We start from the raw sequence: 19,218 nt of genomic DNA on the forward strand, positions 1-19,218 counted from the left end.
GCAGACACACTCCACACTGCAGATGAAATGTGTCTGTTCTCTGTCTCCACCTTAGATAATGTTTCTCTTAGTTTTACAAGCTATTTATCTCGTTTGTTATCACTCTCTCTCTGACTCAGGGCAGACTGTGCACTGACTGAAAGCAGATCAAGTGAAGTCCACCACACACACAGAGTCAGAGGAACCTCTGTGACACTGTTCCTCATGAACATGTTTGTGCCTTTATTCTGTTGCTTCTCCACCTCAGTCTTCATTTTTCCTCTTGATTTGACAAAAGTCACGTTAGAGATTTCTGCTGGAATATAAAGCCATGAGACTTTCTCTACTCTCAGATCAAGAACACACATTGACTTTTAATGAGCAGCTCGAGCAGCCAATAGTAATGCTTAAAACAGCTCATTGGATGGTCCCATTGGTAAAAAGAACTCTGATTGGCTGACATCCATTCTGTATTGATAAACTTCATTTCCAGAGCCTGGAGAAGGAAAAAAGATTCACTGTCTACTCAGAACACTTTGGATTACAATATGCTCAAAGATGATTATTGATATTTGACCAAATAACATTTTAAAAAAAAAAACAAAAAAAACTGCTGAATTTTCACCTGCCAACTTTCTAGGTGTTTAGAACCGTGATCGTTTTAACTCAACCATATTTTTACACATTTTTGCAGCTTCATAGGCCAGTTAGCTCAGCTGGTCAGAGCGTGGTGCTAATAACGCCAAGGTCATGGGTTCAAACCCCATACTGACCAGATATTAATCAAGGACCATAAACCTGCTTTCATGTGTTGTAAATGTTAGTGTATGAGTCAGAAAGGACAAGGTATGAATATGTAAACAATAAACACAGATAAAGAATATCTAAACTGTTAATCATTCCCAAATCTGGAAGAAAATTCACAAATAGCCAAAAATCTAGAATGACTGTCAGTAAAGAAGCTTCTTTTTGACATCTTAATAAATCAGCAAGTAGGACAAATACCAATTTATTGATGAATAATCCCAGAACAATTTAGGTTAAATACTAATAATACTTACTTTGTATGTGTATGCCTTGTGTATTCAGGTGTCCAACCATCATTTTGTATCCACAGTTGTGATGGAGCTGCAGAATGTAGGTTATACTTTCATCCAAATCATTGTCTTACAATGTAGTGAATAAATCATGGACTCTGTTTATCCAAAACAATGAGAAAGGTCACAATAGACATGAAATGAAAACTGTCTGTGAAATGATCTAACCATTGTATGTAATAAAAACTCATAGACTAATAATAATGTAGCCTATTTTTAATGATCAAACATGTACATATATTAGCACACTATAGCTACAGCTGTGCTTGTTTTGACAAAGTAAGTTTTACTGAACTCTAAATTAAAACTACTGCTAACCTGGACAGATGCTAGAGATAACAAGGACAAAACAATACTAGATGACTTTATACATTAGCTGATATTAAGGACAAGGGCTGATGTGCTGTTAAAACAGACCAGATTGTTTTAATGTAGCCTAATTGTTGTGTAGTCTACATGACATTAGAACCTGAACATATGCCATATAATATGACCAGTCTATAGCTTCATAATATAAGTATTGAAATGGAATAGCAATGCAACGTTAGCCTAGCCTACTATTAATACACATTAACATGAGTAATATTTACACACAAATATAGTTCTACTGTTGCTACTTTCAAACAAACAAGAGTTACAAAACAGATGTTGACAGAAGTAGGTTAAAATGACCTTATCTCATAATGTACCATCCTCACACTAATTGTTCTCTCACTCACACTGAACATCTCTGTGATGTCCAGAGCAGTGTTCTCTGAATGGAGGTGAGCCTCAATCATATGGGGGTAAAAAGTAGGAGGGGCATCTGAAGGTTGTTTCTTCAGTCTCTGAGAAGATGCACAACTGGTGGGAAATTTCTTCCAGACCATCAAACACTGCTGGGTCAACTTCTAAATCCATATCAGAGTTTAGCTGAGCTAAGCTGTTAATAAAACTATCCAGATAAAAGTGAAGGTCGTCATTTGGTGAATTGTTTTCAACTTCATCAGCTAAAGCTCGTAAGTCATTCACTAAAACTCTGAAATCAGCCATCTTCACTTCTTCATCTAAGCCACGCCCATCTGCTGCAACCTATTGTTTTCGCTCTTTTTCACTATTATTATACACAGGCAACCTTTAATCGCTAATTCGACCCCCTATAAATGCCCGAAAACTCACCGAAATTTGCACGCACCTCAGGCCTGGCAAAAAATTCGATAATTTGGTGGCGTGAAAAAAAAACGGACATAAAACGTAGCGTGCGTTTTCGCCGCCAAAAAAACGATGGAACCGCACGACCGCCAGGTTTGACCGATATGTACGAAAATCGCCACGTGTAGTCTCCGCCCCAGAATGAGCAAAAAGTTACATTGTGACCCCGCCCAAAACCAAACAGGAAGTCAGCCATCTTGGGTCAAAGGTAAAAAATGGCGTTTCGCCCTCTGCGCTATCTAGTCTGAGGGGATTCATCCGATTCGCTCAAAACTTGGCGACACCACATCGGACCCATTGAAGATGAAAAGTTATCGAAAGAATTTTCGTATCTGTCACGGTTTGGGCGTGGCGCCGCCACAAAAATGCAATGCTAATTTTCGTTAGCACGCGGAAAATTCCAAATCTCCATAACTCTGACACACAAACTTCGATCAGCTTCAAATTTCACACAAAGGACATGTGCCCAAGCTTGGTCATGACTGCTTTGAAACATTTCCCATCATGCCTTGTGTTTTCGACCGGTGTCATTTATGGTCATGTACATGGTTAGCATCAACAGGACGCCATTCTAGGAAAAAGCTTATAACTCTAGAATGCAAAGTTCAAACTGCTTCATATTTGATACACACGACTACTGTCCAGCCATGAACAAAACTCCATAACCAATTTACCCATAATGCCTTGCGTTCTCAGAGGGCGCCGCTTCTGTGGTAGTCCTACACGAGCAGCTGTAGCGGACAGACGATATGTCGTGTTGACTTCAAAACACTGTAGGATGAATCTTATTAGATGGAAGCACATTGCGATGGAAAATAAACCAGGTTGTGAAAAGTGGGAGGGGCCTATCATGACACAGGAGAATCCTTCGCCATCAGCACGCTGTAATAGGAAAAAGCTTATAACTCTAGAATGCAAAGTTCAAACTGCTTCATATTTGATACACACGATGACTGTCCAGCCATAAACAAAACTCCATAACCAATTTACCCTTCTGAGCGACCCTTCTGTGGTCGTTCTACACGAGCAGCTGTAGCGGACAGACGATATGTCGTGTTGACTTCAAAATACTGTAGGTGAAATTTCCATGGTGGATCATAAATTGTTCTGCTACATTCATGGTAGGTTGAGGCAGATAAAGCAAACGGGTGACTTTTCTTCCTTTGGCAACGTGAGTATTATTGCTGTGGGTGATTTCTATCAGTTGCCTCCCGTTGAAGGGAAACATCTCTATGTTGAGGGTATCGGGGTTCACCTGTGGTCTGTGTGGAGTTTGCAGGTTCTCATTTCACACATACAATTAAGAACTTTAACTGCTTGGTCATTCTTTAACCAATTTACACCATTAAACTTTCACATGCTTCAAATATTCATTATCACTCCTCTTCTTCATCACCAATCCTGAAAAAAAAACTGTTATCAGTGGGAGGGGCCTAAAATGACAGGAAAATATTTTGCCATTTCTTGGTAAATGCAATATCTCAGCTGTTTTTACACCAATTTACACCAAATTCGCTCAGACCAATTCCCAAATCCCCAACAGTGGTATACGTGACCGTGGGTTACCGCCCCCGGCCGGTTCATCAGACCCTATGACGCCGCTCGCGGCTTTAATTAGGTTCCGATGTCCCAGAATGGGACAGAGGAACCTATTGTTTTCGCTTTTATTTCCTATTATTATTATTATTATACCCCGCCCGCCTTTGATCGCTAATTCGACCCCCTAAAAATGCCCGAAAACTCACCGAAATTTGCACGCACCTCAGGCCTGGCGAAAAATTTGATAATTTGGTGGCGTGAAAAAAAACGGACAGAAAACGCACGCGTAGCGTGCGTTTTCGCCGCCAAACAACGCAAACAACGATAGAACCACACGACCGCCAGGTCTGACCGATTTGCACGAAAATCGCCACATGTAGTCTTCGCCCCAGAATGAGCAAAAAGTTACATTGTGACCCCGCCCAAAACCAAACAGGAAGTCAGCCATCTTGGGTCAAAGGTCAAAAATGGCGTTTCGCCCTCGAAACGCATCTGCGCTATCTAGTCTGAGGGGATTCATCCGATTCGCTTAAAACTTGGCAACACCACATAGGACCCATTGAAGATGAAAAGTTATCGAAAGAATTTTTGTATCTGTCACGGTTTGGTCGTGGCGCCGCCACAAAAATGCAATGCTAATTTTCGTTAGCACGCAGAAATGTCCAAATCTCCATAACTCTGACACACAAACTTCGATCAGCTTCAAATTTCACACAAAGGACATGTGCCCAAGCGTGGTCATGACTGCTTTGAAACATTTCCCATCATGCCTTGTGTTTTCGACCGGTGTCATTTAAGGTCACGTACACGGTTAGCATTTACAGGACGCCGTTCTAGGAAAAAGCTTATAACTCTAGAATGCAAAGTTCAAACTGCTTCATATTTGATACACATGATGACCGTAAAGCCATTAACAAAACTCGAGAACCAATTTACCCATAATGCCTTGCGTTCTCAGAGGGCGCCACTTCTGTGGTCGTCCAACACGAGCAGCTGTAGCGGACAGACGATATGTCGTGTTGACTCCAAAACACTGTAGGATGAACCTACACAGAGGGGAGCAAATTGCTATGGAAGAAAAAACAGGCTGTGATCAGTGGGAGGGGCCTATAATTACACGGGAGAATCCTTCGCCATCAGCACGCTATAATAGGAAAATGCTTATAACGCTTCAATGCAAAGTTCAAACTGCTTCATATTTGATACACATGATGATTGTCCATCAATAAACAACGCTCGATGACCAAATTACCCATCATGGCCAGTGGGAGGGGCCTATAATGACACAAGAAAATCCCTCGCCATAACTACGCCGTTATACGAAAACGCTTATAACTCTAGATTGCAAAGTTCAAACTGCTTCATTTTTGATACACACGATCACTGTCCAGAGCTAAACAACAATCGATAACCAATTTACCCACAATGCCTTGCGTTCTCAGAGGGCGCCGCTTCTGTGGTCGTCCTACACGAGCAGCTGTAGCGGACAGACGATATGTCGTGTTGACTTGAAAACACTGTAGGATGAATCTTATTAGATGGAAGCACATTGCGATGGAAAATATACCAGGCTGTGAAAAGTGGGAGGGGCCTATCATGACACAAGAAAATCCTTTGCCATAACTACGCCGTTATACGAAAACGCTTACAACTCCAGGCCAATTCCCAAATCCCCAACAGTGGTATACGTGACCGTGGGTTACCGCCCCCGGCCGCTTCATCGGAACCTATGACGCCGCTCACGGCTTTAATTAGGTTCCGATGTCCCAGAATGGGACAGAGGAACCTATTGTTTTCGCTTTTATTTCCTATTATTATTATTATTATACCCCGCCCGCCTTTGATCGCTAATTCGACCCCCTAAAAATGCCCGAAAACTCACCGAAATTTGCACGCACCTCAGGCCTGGCGAAAAATTTGATAATTTGGTGGCGTGAAAAAAAACGGACAGAAAACGCACGCGTAGCGTGCGTTTTCGCCGCCAAAACAAACGATGGAACCACACGACCGCCAGGTCTGACCGATTTGCACGAAAATCGCCACATGTAGTCTTCGCCCCAGAATGAGCAAAAAGTTACATTGTGACCCCGCCCAAAACCAAACAGGAAGTCAGCCATCTTGGGTCAAAGGTCAAAAATGGCGTTTCGCCCTCGAAACGCATCTGCGCTATCTAGTCTGAGGGGATTCATCCGATTCGCTTAAAACTTGGCAACACCACATAGGACCCATTGAAGATGAAAAGTTATCGAAAGAATTTTCGTATCTGTCACGGTTTGGTCGTGGCGCCGCCACAAAAATGCAATGCTAATTTTCGTTAGCACGCAAAAAATTCCAAATCTCCATAACTCTGACACACAAACTTCGATCAGCTTCAAATTTCACACAAAGGACATGTGCCCAAGCTTGGTCATGACTGCTTTGAAACATTTCCCATCATGCCTTGTGTTTTCGACCGGTGTCATTTAAGGTCATGTACACGGTTAGCATTTACAGGACGCCGTTCTAGGAAAAAGCTTATAACTCTAGAATGCAAAGTTCAAACTGCTTCATATTTGATACACACGATCACTGTCCACAGCTAAACAACAAACGATAACCAATTTACCCACAATGCCTTGCGTTCTCACAGGGCGCCGCTTCTGTGGTCGTCCTACACGAGCAGCTGTAGCGGACAGACGATATGTCGTGTTGACTTCAAAACACTGTAGGATGAATCTTATTAGATGGAAGCACATTGCTATGGCAAATAGAGCAGGCTGTGAAAAGTGGGAGGGGCCTATCATGACACAGGAAAATCCCTCGCCATAACTACGCCGTTATACGAAAACGCTTATAACTCTAGAGTGCAAAGTTCAAACTGCTTCATTTTTGATACACACGATCACTGTCCAGAGCTAAACAACAAACGATAACCAATTTACCCACAATGCCTTGCGTTCTCAGAGGGCGCCGCTTCTGTGGTCGTCCTACACGAGCAGCTGTAGCGGACAGACGATATGTCGTGTTGACTTCAAAACACTGTAGGATGAACCTACACAGAGGGGAGCAAATTCCTATTGAAGAAACAACAGACTGTGGTCAGTGGGAGTGGCCTAAAATGTCACTGGAAAATTCTTCGCCATCAACACGCTATAATAGGAAAATTCTTATACCGCTCCAATGCAAATTCAAACTGCTTCATATTTGATACACACGATGATTGTCCATCGATGAACAACGCTCGATGACCAAATTACCCATCATGGCCAGTGGGAGGGGCCTATAATCACACAGGAAAATCCCTCGCCATAACTACGCCGTTATACGAAAACGCTTATAACTCTAGAGTGCAATGTTCAAACTGCTTCATTTTTGATACACATGATGACCGTACAGCCCCAAACAACAAACGATAACCAAAAACACCCACAATGCCTTGCGCTCTCAGAGGGCGCCGCTTCTTGGGCTGTCCTACACCAGCAGCTCTAGCTGCAAGACGACATGTCGTGTTGACTTCAAAACACTGTAGGATGAATCTTATTAGATGGAAGCACATTGCTATGGCAAATAGAGCAGGCTGTGAAAAGTGGGAGGGGCCTATCATGACACAGGAAAATCCCTCGCCATAACTACACCGTTATACGAAAACGCTTATAACTCTAGGCCAATTCCCAAATCCCCAACAGTGGTATACGTGACCGTGGGTTACCGCCCCCGGCCGCTTCATCGGAACCTATGACGCCGCTCGCGGCTTTAATTATTATTATTATTATTATTATTATTATTATTATTATTATTATTATTATCAATCACCTTATCAATCCATCACTATACAAGCAGCTCCAGGTCAATGGGCTCCTTTGGCTGCTTTACTACTGTAGATTTAATGCTGCAAAACCATCAGATTGAAGGGCTTCTTAAATATGAATTATAGTTCCATTGGTGTTCACAGGTGTATGATTGATACATGCTGTCTTGGTGCATTGGTTAATATTTATCATGCAGTACTGAGGGGGTGTGCACTAGTGCATGATAGATCTACTTTTCTATGGCCTTCCTTTGTAAATGAGAACCTGTCATTATCACAGCCCCCAATGACCCTACTTACCAATTCTACACATATACTGGGATTCAATGCTATTGGTTTTTTTTACAGGTCATGATTTAAAACACAACTGCTTTAGACCAAAATCAGTATATAATAAGAAAAAGTAGATATAGTGTAAATGACCTTTTTCTTTAACAATAGGGCTGGGCGATTTGGACCAAAACTCATATCTTGATGTTTTTTCCTCAAAAGGACATTATACGATATATATTTCAATATTCTAAAGTCAAAGTCTGACCAGAAAGACAATTCTGGGTTAAATTTGCTGATGAAAAATTCCACACAGACACATTTATTAACAAACAGCTGCACAATATGTGCTACTTTGGGCTTTTTCCTCCTCTAAGGGACAGCACGTGTGAGTGAGTTCTGTAGTGTGGCTTGTTTGGAGGAAGGTCTTTGTTAGGACACATTCAGTGATCAACAACAACTCCTAAAACGAGTATTTTAATACAAAATAACCTAAAAAAAATATATATGTATCTCAGCAATATGGATACATTGTAAAGAAGAACACTTTTTAATTGTACTCTATGAATAATATTAAATACTTGTTTGATGTGATTTTTACTGTGATTGAATAAATAAAAAGAAGTTAAAAAATATGGATATATATAGATATAGGCAATATTGTTTTTTTCTATATCGCCAAAAAAGAAACTCAATATATATATCCATATATCAACACGATATATTGTCCAGCTCTATGTAACAATCACATTTATTGTCATTAACAATAAAATAAGGAGGCACTTTTACTTTACAGCCATGGGTTTGACACCCCTCTGTGTAGAGTTTGCATGTTCTCCTCATGCCTGTGTAGTATTTCTCTATTGGTACTGTAGCTTCTTCACATACTGTAGCTCAAAAACATGTACTGTATGAAATCCACAACACCTGTTTTTACTACATTTGACACTTTTTAAAATATTTATGGCAGGCCGCTTTTAGACCCCAGACCATACATTTGACACTCGTGGTTTAAATTGTAATACCATAATGCTATTTTGAATGTTGCCGTTGCACTTTAATATTTCAATAAAAGCATTCTTACAATAGTTAAAGAAAAATGTTGTTATAATAATTGTAAAGCACTTATAATGTTTGAAAAGTGCTGTTATGATGTTTGAAAAGTGTTGTGATGTTTTAAGAAAAGCACTGTTTTATAATTGAAGAAAAGTACTGTTATAATATTTGAATAGCCTTCATTTTCCATTATGTACATATATGTACAGTAAGTTACACTGTTTGTTCAAAACATATTTTAAAACCAGGACCTGTTCAGATGTGAACTTTAGTAAATAAATATTTATTCTTCTGTTTTCCAGTTGTGTGATTTGTGATAAATCTATATTATCTGGTCATATTTATCAAATGAAATAAGCATCATTTATGTAATTATGAGTAATAAAACTTGATACAATTGATTACATTTTAAGTGTCAAAAAGATTCAAATCTACATATATTTTTCATAACAGTAAATATTACAAATATATAAAATGTACTTCATATTTTCATGTTGGTGATATTTCTGTTTATGGAAAAACTTAATTAATTTTACTTCATTTGTTTGAGTAAATACAACATCAAAATAATATATAACAAACAACATTGACTTAATTTCAAGTTATGTACATTTTACTTGATAGTGGCATTAAGTTTAACTTAATATTAGTGAAATAAAGTGTATTTTTCAGTGTGGGAGAATAGAGCACACGTCATGTGTGGTGTGGGGGGCCAGCCAGCAACACAAGTTTCATGTCCCTTGATGAAAAAAACTGCATTTGATGTTGCTTTGGACCATAATCATAAATGAACCATTAACTTGAACCCTTAAGTAGCTTACAGTAAAATTATTACATCAGTAAAGTGATTTTACAGCATGAAATGATTTTAATGCAAACGCTCATTGATACAATACCCCCCATACTCCAGTATCACTTTTCATTTTAAGACAATTGTACAAGAAATCTAAAATATCCACTTATCAACCACTTATTAAATACAATGATGTGACTAGAATCTGGTGGGAGGACCTTTATTAACATTGAAATGCTGTGAACATTCCTACTAGGACTGGGTGTCTCAGTATATTTTCTCAAAATGTTAATAAATTATATAAATCTCAGTAATATTTCAAATGACGTATGACCAGAAAGACAATTCTGGATTAAATTTGCTGATCCAAAATGCTACACAGACACATTTATTAACAAACAACTGCACAATATGTGCTACTTTTGGCTTTTTCTCCTGTAAGAGACAGCACGTGTGAGTGAGTTCTGTAGTGTAGCTTGTTATGGGGAAGGTCTGGGTTAGAACACACTCATTAATCCATCTAACTGACATTTACATGTGTCTGAGAAGTAAAAGCAGTGACTCATAAAACTAGTATTTTTATACAAAATACAAAATATATCTATAAATGCAATTTTATAGTTTTATATAAAATAGAAAGTGATTTACGTGATTCTTTCCGCTGTGGTAGACGTTAAAATCTCAGTTACTAATCTAAAGGAATGTGTAACTGTGTCACATCCTGCTGCTCTTTAGGAAGATAAACCCTACATCACATTTTATAACATATTTACACCAGTTCTTTGTTGTTTCATCATAACGTCTTCATCCATCTCTCTTATGAGTTGTTTCCTGGTTTGTTGTCGCTGTCGGCACTAATTTAATTTAATCAAATCTAATTTAATTTTTTTTAATTTTATTTAATTTTATTTAATTTCATTTAATTTTATTTAATCTCCAGGCCATTTCAGGTCGCAGTTTACATTTAATTTTTAATTATTATTACATTAAAATATGGGATATTTACAGGAAAGAGGGGTAAAATACTGGAGTTTCGCGGCCAAAACTTGATACAAGAAAGTGGGAATAAACAAACATGTTAACCTTTTCTTTTTCTCTTTCTCATGGCCCGGCCCACCGGCCCAATCCCCGGTGTCCCCGGATGCCAGTCCACCCCTGCCAAGATGAGACTGTTTTCTTCCATCCATAACATTAGGAATACTCTCAGGTGATTGGATGTGAAGGGATTATTATATTTCTTCAGCCTGTACTGTTAGTCTGACAGACTTACTGTTTGTAGGCTGTTCTCATTTTACAGGTGAAAAACACATGAAAATAGTGGTGGGAAGTTGTGACTGGGTCATAGATTATTGAAGCTCATCTGTGTTACCTGAAATAAGAGTCTCTGCAGAGTCTCCATCTTGTGGCTCACTTGGTGATGCTTTTCAGGTTGTTTTTAATGTTACTCAAAGCACTTTTGGGATTTTTAACATCCACAGTTTGTGATCTGTGAAGATCATCAGAGATGCAAAAACCAGACGAGCTTTTTAACCCAGACACTAACGTTGAAACTCTATCATCACTCTCTATTACAGTCCTAATCAAAGCCATAGCAGAGGCTGACATAATCTCAGCCTCTACGATGTCATCATGTCTACTTGGTTTAGATACATTTAGGTCATTCAGGGAATACGCTGACTCATATGTTTTTCATTATATAGCTCCAAATAGCTGAAGCTGTGCATTTCTGCTGGTATTTACAGTGAGCTGAAGGAATGTTTCTAGTCTGTGTGTGTGTATATTAGACTGTAGTTTGCCCTGAAAGGAGCTCAGCTATGTTAATAACTACATATTTTATTTATAACCTTGTCAACAATGAGGAAGCAAAGTGAAGTTAATCAGGAAACATGCAAGAGTTTTAATAAATAGATCAAAAGGACAAAATATACTGATTTAGTAAATATGAATGAAATAAATTTCAGTCAGGACTACTTTAGTCAAAATAAATGATTTATTTACAATAAATGTGCATTAGGATTTGTATAGCGCCTTTGAGTGCTTTACATGGATATGCATACAATCATATATTTGGTGGTATGGGTCTGTTCTGGGACCACCTTGTCCTTTCCATGAGCTTACATGGAAAGCCCGAGGCAGGGAGAGCACTCCTCCCTGACCTTCCCTGAGCCCTAGCTAAAGGATAAAGCAAGGAGAGCGGTTTAGCAGAAACCCCCTGGAACAGATCACAGCATATGTTAATGATAAAAAAATGACACCCAGTTACTTGGATACATACTGACCAGGAGGAGTTGGGGCGGAGGTGGGTTGCGCAATGCTTGCTGAGGAGGTAAAAGGCAGCTGTCGCGGTTTAAGTCGTGCTTCCTGTATGCTGTGACCAATAAGGGGCCAGTTTGTTGACTGAAGGTGTGGCTGGCTTGACGTCAGAGGCCTGTCTGAACTAACGCTATGCTCAATTAATAAATGTCCCCATCCTTTGATATGTAATCAGGTAGTGTGGTTTGTTTAATTAGAAAAAAAATTAAATTTAGTCCTGATGTCATTTTAATGCACTTTGAGAAGCTTTAGAAACTAAATTAGATGTAAAAAAAAAAAAAAGAAACCTGTATTGTGTACTGTAGAACTAACACATTGTTTTTATGTGAGGAAACCTTCACCTCAGTGTCTGTCTTGAGATATTGGAGATACTTTTTCAAAATTAATTGACAAATAAAGACACATTACTGTTTGTCTTTCAGAGTACAGTCTGTGCAGAAACTGTAGTTTAACGTATATGACTCGTAGGAAGCATTAAAATGATAATGAATCTTTTCAGTGATGAACAAAATCTGCCTCCTGCAGCAGTCGAGAGTTTAGATCCTTTCTCTGACGCACTCGTTTCCTCTTTCTTTGCACTTTGAATAAATACTGTGAATTTATTTAGGATAGATTCTCTTTTCTGTTTGTCTATTGAATAATCACTGAACAATTGGTAACAACTTCAGAATTTTTGGAGACCAAAGTGCATGGGATAATTATTGAAATGTGGTGAAACGACCCTTGTGTTAACAATGACCTTCCTTCAGTGAAGGCCTTTTCTGATAAAAACACTGACCACATCACAATTTCTGATGCATCCACTACGCTTTTAGAAATCCAACGTAAAAGTATTTGGGGAGGTGAAAAAGAATGTGTTAATCTGTGTGTTCATTTATTATTGACAAATATGAATCAATACTTACATTTCCAAAGATCAATTATGACATTCTGTGAAGCTCATTAACATTACAACAAAGCTGAGAATGTGAGTACAGTATAATTTAAATGTTTGGGTTCTAAAACTTCAAACTTGTGAAATATTAAATTTGCAGTTTATTTATGATAAACTAATGTCAAATGTTTCAATTTTCTAAATAAATGTTGCTGGTCTCTCTTTAAAACAGATGAACATGATGTGTTAGAGCAGATATGAACAACTTTCATCAGAAATAAGGGTAAAAAAAGAAAAATCTATTTAGTTTATTTAGTTACTATCATGCTTAAAATGTAAATAATGTATATATAATAATTGCTCCACTATTTTTGAATCTGTCAAACACCTTTAATGGTTGGTTTTCTTTAACTCTATGACAAAGTTGTTTATGATGTATATGCAAACACTCATCTCACGTCATATATTTAAATCCAGCTTCAGGTAGTCCAGTTTGTTTTCCAGGGAAAAGACATTAGAACACAGGATGGAAGGAAGCGGCGTTTTTATGAGGATTAGCTTTTAGCTTGGTTGCTAGCCCCGCTCGGCATCCCTGCTCCTGCTTCTGATCACACCGCTTATGTCTCCTCTGCTGGCGGACACCGCTGGTACGAGACTCCACTGCTTCACAGGCTGCTGGTTGTAGCTGGCTCCGTAGGAGGTCCAGATCTTCACATCTACCGGACTATAACTCTTTGTTTTGCCTATGACCCCATTTGGGGTCATAGGATACTGTGATAGGTCCACCAGGTACCTTCAAGAAACTAACAATATTTTCTGAACAATTTTTATCCTTTTTCGACAACTAAACCAAACTCTCCATATTTTTAACCAAGTTCATCACTTTTTCTTGCCATATTTTTGCTCCTTTTAATGCATTTTTGCAACATTATTTCTATTTCTGGCACTTCTACATCACATTTCAATGCCTTTTCTGCACATTTTTTCCACATTCCAGACATTTTCAGCACTTATAAACCCTTTCCACCACTGTTCCACCTAATGTCACATATGTTGACCCATTATTATTATTTTAACCTCTTTTCACCATATATCATGATTATTTTTGTCAATTGAACCACATTCACCATTTGTTATGCTCATTATTCACCAGTTTAAACTAATTGTTCCAATATTAACTCTTTGAACCCTTTTTTACCACTTTTTCTGTCTGTTTTTGCCCACTCTAATTTGCAACTTTCAACCAATTTATCTGGTTTTTAAAATCTCATTTCACCACTTTCTTCATAATTTTAGTGTTCCATAACCAGGTACAGGAACAGCATAATTTCACTGAGAATAGGTAAACAATCCAGACTATAGGTGTCAAACGTGCTGGGGCACGGAAGCCCTAGTTAGTCCAGTGTCCAGAACCTCTGCCTATCACTGGAGAAACAGAGACTCAAATATTAAACCTATGTTTGTATTTTATTATAAAACATCAATCAGAAATGCTGAAAACATGAAACAACAATATTATGTATGTGAACTATATTACACGCACTAAAACTAAAATATAACAAAATGACTGAAGAATATAACAAATTGTCAGCTTAACAACATTCAGCAAAAGCTCTTTTGCTGGTAACTATGGTAACATTCTGTTTGGAAGAAATGGAAGCTTTAGGCTCTAAAATGCTTTGATCTTTGAAGTTCTAAAATGCTTTGATCTTAACATGATCTTCATTGTCAGAACATTTCACAAACTCCTTGGACTCAGTGACTTTACTTATTATATCTCTGACAACAGCAATAATTTTGATCTAATGATGGAAGTGCATCAGTTCAATGTAAAGAGTCTGGAACAAACATGCTTTGATGTCCTTAAGGATCATCTCTGTACAGAAAACTGTATTGGGCTGTGGCAGTTTGCAAAATCCTGTTATATTCCCATTTTGTTTCAACTGAAATATGAGGCCTTTCACTTTATCTGTGAGAATTTTGAGGAAGTTTCACTCTGTGAAGAGTTTTTGCAGCTTGAGGTGCAGGAGCTGGCTGATATCCTGGGTCAGGATGACCTTACTGTGACCCAGGAGAGCACAGTTTATCAAAGTGTTTTAAGATGGATAAACCACATGCATGAGGAACGACAGGGAGCCATTTCTACTCTGTTACCAAAGGTACGACTGGGGCTGATGGACAAAAGTTACATCACAGACAATGTGCTTAACAATGATGTGGTAAAAACAAACCCTGAGTCCCACCTCTTGGTCTCTGATACCCTTAAAGTCATGTCTCAACCTTCGTTTCTCTGCTCTGAGTCTGGGATCAACAACACCTTGTTTTGCCGTCGCTTGCCAAACGCCATCTTATTGATGTTTAGAATATATTCTAAGACCATAGAGGCCTTTGACTACAGAACTAACAGCTGGATCACAGTTCACACTCATCCTAGTCTGGAGGATTCTATGACTCACTTATTCCTCTACAGCACTGTCTTCCTTGGTAGATGCTTTTACATTGTGGGTGGTGGTTTTAGTTGGACCAACCCCTTTAACAGAATGTGGAGGTTTAACCTAGTCACACACACTTGGCAGGAGATGTCACCAATGCAGGAGTCACGGTACTCGGTGAGTGTTACCGTGCTAAAGGGATGCATCTACGCTATGGGAGGCTACAGGGATGATTGGACCTCACTAAGAACTGCTGAACGCTACCAGCCCAACATCAACCAGTGGACGTTCATTGCATCAATGAATGAAGGGAGGAGATACGCCAGCTGCACCACACTGAACAACAAGATTTACATATGTGGAGGAATGAATAATAGAATACTGAATACTGCTGAGTATTACAACCCAGACACCAACCAGTGGACACTGATCACTCCCATGGGAACACCTCGGTGTGGACTTGGAGTCGTTGCATTTAAAAATATGGGCCACATTTTTGCAGTTGGAGGAAGCGATGGGTCCAGATGTCAGAGGTCTGCTGAGGCTTATGACCCAGTGACCAACACCTGGTATGATGTCCCTGAAATGGTCCACAGACACAGTTACTTTGACATTGCAGTGATGAACAAGAAGATCTTTGTTGTCTCTTGTAGCACAGGAAACAGAATTGTTGAGTGCTATGACTACACTACAAATACTTGGTCTGTGGTATTTTCTGGCATGGACCACAATGATTGGGTGAGATGCTGTGTGATTTCTGGACTTCCCAACATGGCTGAGTACTGTTCACCTCATAAACCCATCATACCAGGACACAGGTCTAAAAAAAGTCTAAACTAGATACTGAGATGGAGCAAATGTTATTTTCCATGATCCTAACTGGGAGTGTAACCTGCTCTGACCAGGTCTGTGTGTATCAATAAAAGTGTTTAAAGACATTAGAAGAACTAATGTGTGAATAAATGGATCAGTTCATGTCTCAGCTCAGATGGGATGGTTTTAATCAGCCTGGAACAACCTGAGTTGATGATGATCTAGAAAAAAAATACTACATTTTAGTGGTGACAACATATAGCAGACATGTAGATGTACTGAATTTAATTATAATTAATGTAGTGGTTAGCATGTATTAATTTTAAATATCAAGACAAAACAATGCATTTCTGTGACACAACAAACCATTGAAAACAATAGAACCTATTTTAACATTTAGAATAATGCACTATAACACAATATAACACCTACAGACCAGGTTAGGTGTTCAGCCTAAGTTACCATGGTGATTTAGCCTGGTAAGAAGTTATCCAGAGTCTGAGTACAGCACACACTGATTAAATACAGGAAGTTAGAGAGAGAAGAGGAAATCCAGCTTCAGAGGACAGGGTCTTTGTGTATTCTTCTTGTTTTGTGTTTAATGAGTTATTCATGTTTGTTTGGTGTATTTTCTAGATTTTTTTTTGCATATTTGTGGACATTTGTGAAATTTACAGTAAATTTGTGTACTTTTATTGTCCTTTTGGTCATTTTTGCTATTATTTTGTGTGTTGTTCCTTCATTTTGAGCATTTACTTTGGGGTGTGTCCAATACTAGACTGAGTATTGTGTGGCCCACGTCTGGTCCAAACCTAAAGCTAATAAATGATTGCTAATCAGGAAATGTCCAAATGAAGCTCTGTGATGATGGGCTTTTATTGTTAGACACGTTGTCCTAACCAACAGGACAGAGGAGTTCATCTGTTGACCAATATCATAGTTAATGTTGTTGTGGACTGTCCCAGAAAAGCTGCTGCTCTCTATTTGATCTTAAAACAAAGCCTTTGCTGCAAATTAGAGATAAAATATAAGAAAAAACACTACATTTGAGGAGAATTCTTAAAACAAGAGACATTTTCTGTTCATGCAGCAAGTTAATTTTACTTAACAAGAAATTTTGAAAAAAGATGTTAAATCTTAAAATAAGAAGGTCATGATAAGTATTCTAAAGCATTAAAATAAGCAGTAATGGATGATTATTAGATTAAATTACTTTAACATTAAAAACTTCCTACAGCACAATAATCAGTGAAATAAATATATATATATATATATATATATATATATATATATATATAAATGAGTGTAATCTGCATGTGGAACAGACTAAATTATCCACAATAATGCTTTCGGTTTATTTCTTTCAAAATAAACTAACAGTTGGGAGCTGATACAACTTGACTTACTAATTTTCTCTCACTGTAGTTGTTATCCACGGCACTTAAGCAAGGCATTTTTTGCATACAGGGACAGACAACATCCAGCTAACAGTGTGCAACATTAATGTGATCAAAGCTACCAATACAGACGCTAACTTTGCTTAATAATCACCAAATATGAATGAAAAACATGACTTACCCTCCAACACTGACAGTACGGTGTTGTCAAAATCTTCCATGCTGACAGAGTTCTCCTGCTCGCTGAAGCCTTAACATGTAGTACCTGGTAAAGACCCACAGAGTGAGCTAGCTAGCTAAAGTTCACATTGGCTAACGTTAGCTAGCTTGTTTAGCAGCCCCTGTGGAGAACATGTGACAAAATACATTTATTTGTTAATATTTCATATCAACCAACTGTCCATCATTTATCTGGGGACATGTCTCATGTTGTAGGTGTTTATCACAGATGTTGATGATGACAGAGGCAGGGGGCTCCCACTTAAAACACTGTGGCCCAAGGCAGTGCTACCTTTACCTCAGTCACAGTGGGTGATATGGGGAAAAAAATCATATCACCATTTATTTTTGTAAAAACACCATCAAAATACATTTTTTTTCATTAAAATCATTTAAACTATTTTAAAGTTTTTTACCAATAAAACAAACCAATTCACCTACTTAAAATCATCACCCTAAATGGAAAAAAGGAATAAAAGATCATTTAAGACAAGGTCATTTTCAAATATTTTTTTTAAATTGTATGTAAGCAATTTATCAAACTGGTTCCAAGTACAATGAACATCAAACAAAAGATCTGACATGTTCTTATAGTCACACAGGCTTTTAACTATAGTGTTGTTTGCATGGGTTTTTTCCGGGTACTCCGGCTTCCTCCCACAATCCAAAAACATGACTATAAGATTGAATGGAGTCTCTAAATTGCCCATAGTAGTGAATGAGAGTGAGTGGTTGTCTGTCTGTGTTGCCCTGTGATGGACTGGCGCCCTGTCCAGGGTGTACCCCCACCCAGCGCCCAATGATAGCCAGAGATTGGCACCGGCAGACCCCCGCGACCCTGTCAAACAGGAATAAGTGGGTCTGAAAATGAATGAAATGAATGAACTATAGTGTAGCATTAGCATTAGCATCACTTGCTACATACCAAGGCATCATATCAGTCTAGTGATTTCTATTTGTTATTGAGGTAACACACTCATATTAATAAAATCCTACTTTAAGCAGTGTTTGAACGCCTCATTTTACACAGTTTAGACCAGGGGTCCCCAATCCTGGTCCTCAAGGGCCACTATCCAGCATGTTTTAGATGTTTCCCTCTTCCAACACACCTGATTCAAATGATTAACTCATCATCAAGCTCTGCAGAAGCCTGATAACAATCCTGTTCATTTCAATCAGGTGTGTTGGAAGAGGGAAACATCTAAAACATGCTGGATAGTGGCCCTTGAGTACCAGGATTGGAGACCCCTGGTTTAGACAATCATATCCTTTACAAGATAAAACGTTACTGCTTTGGTTACATTAGGCCTGTGTGATATGGACCAATATTCATATTTCTATATTTACCTCAAAATGGCAATATGTGATATAAACCATTTATTTTTTCATCAATAGTTTAGTTTTTTAGACAAGTCAAAAAACACTATAACACACACACACACACACACACACACACAC

General features: G+C 38.4%; 1 non-coding gene across 1 annotated transcript; it reads left to right on the plus strand.

Annotated features, from left to right (window-relative positions):
- Positions 1-680: 680 nt before the first annotated feature.
- Positions 681-754, plus strand: trnai-aau (transfer RNA isoleucine (anticodon AAU)). Its single transcript has one exon. It is a non-coding gene; the product is annotated as a tRNA-Ile (tRNA).
- The last annotated feature ends 18,464 nt before the right edge of the window (positions 755-19,218 follow it).

This window comes from Gouania willdenowi, unplaced genomic scaffold, assembly GCF_900634775.1.
Source record: "Gouania willdenowi unplaced genomic scaffold, fGouWil2.1 scaffold_100_arrow_ctg1, whole genome shotgun sequence".
In the NCBI taxonomy this organism is placed as follows: domain Eukaryota; kingdom Metazoa; phylum Chordata; class Actinopteri; order Blenniiformes; family Gobiesocidae; genus Gouania; species Gouania willdenowi.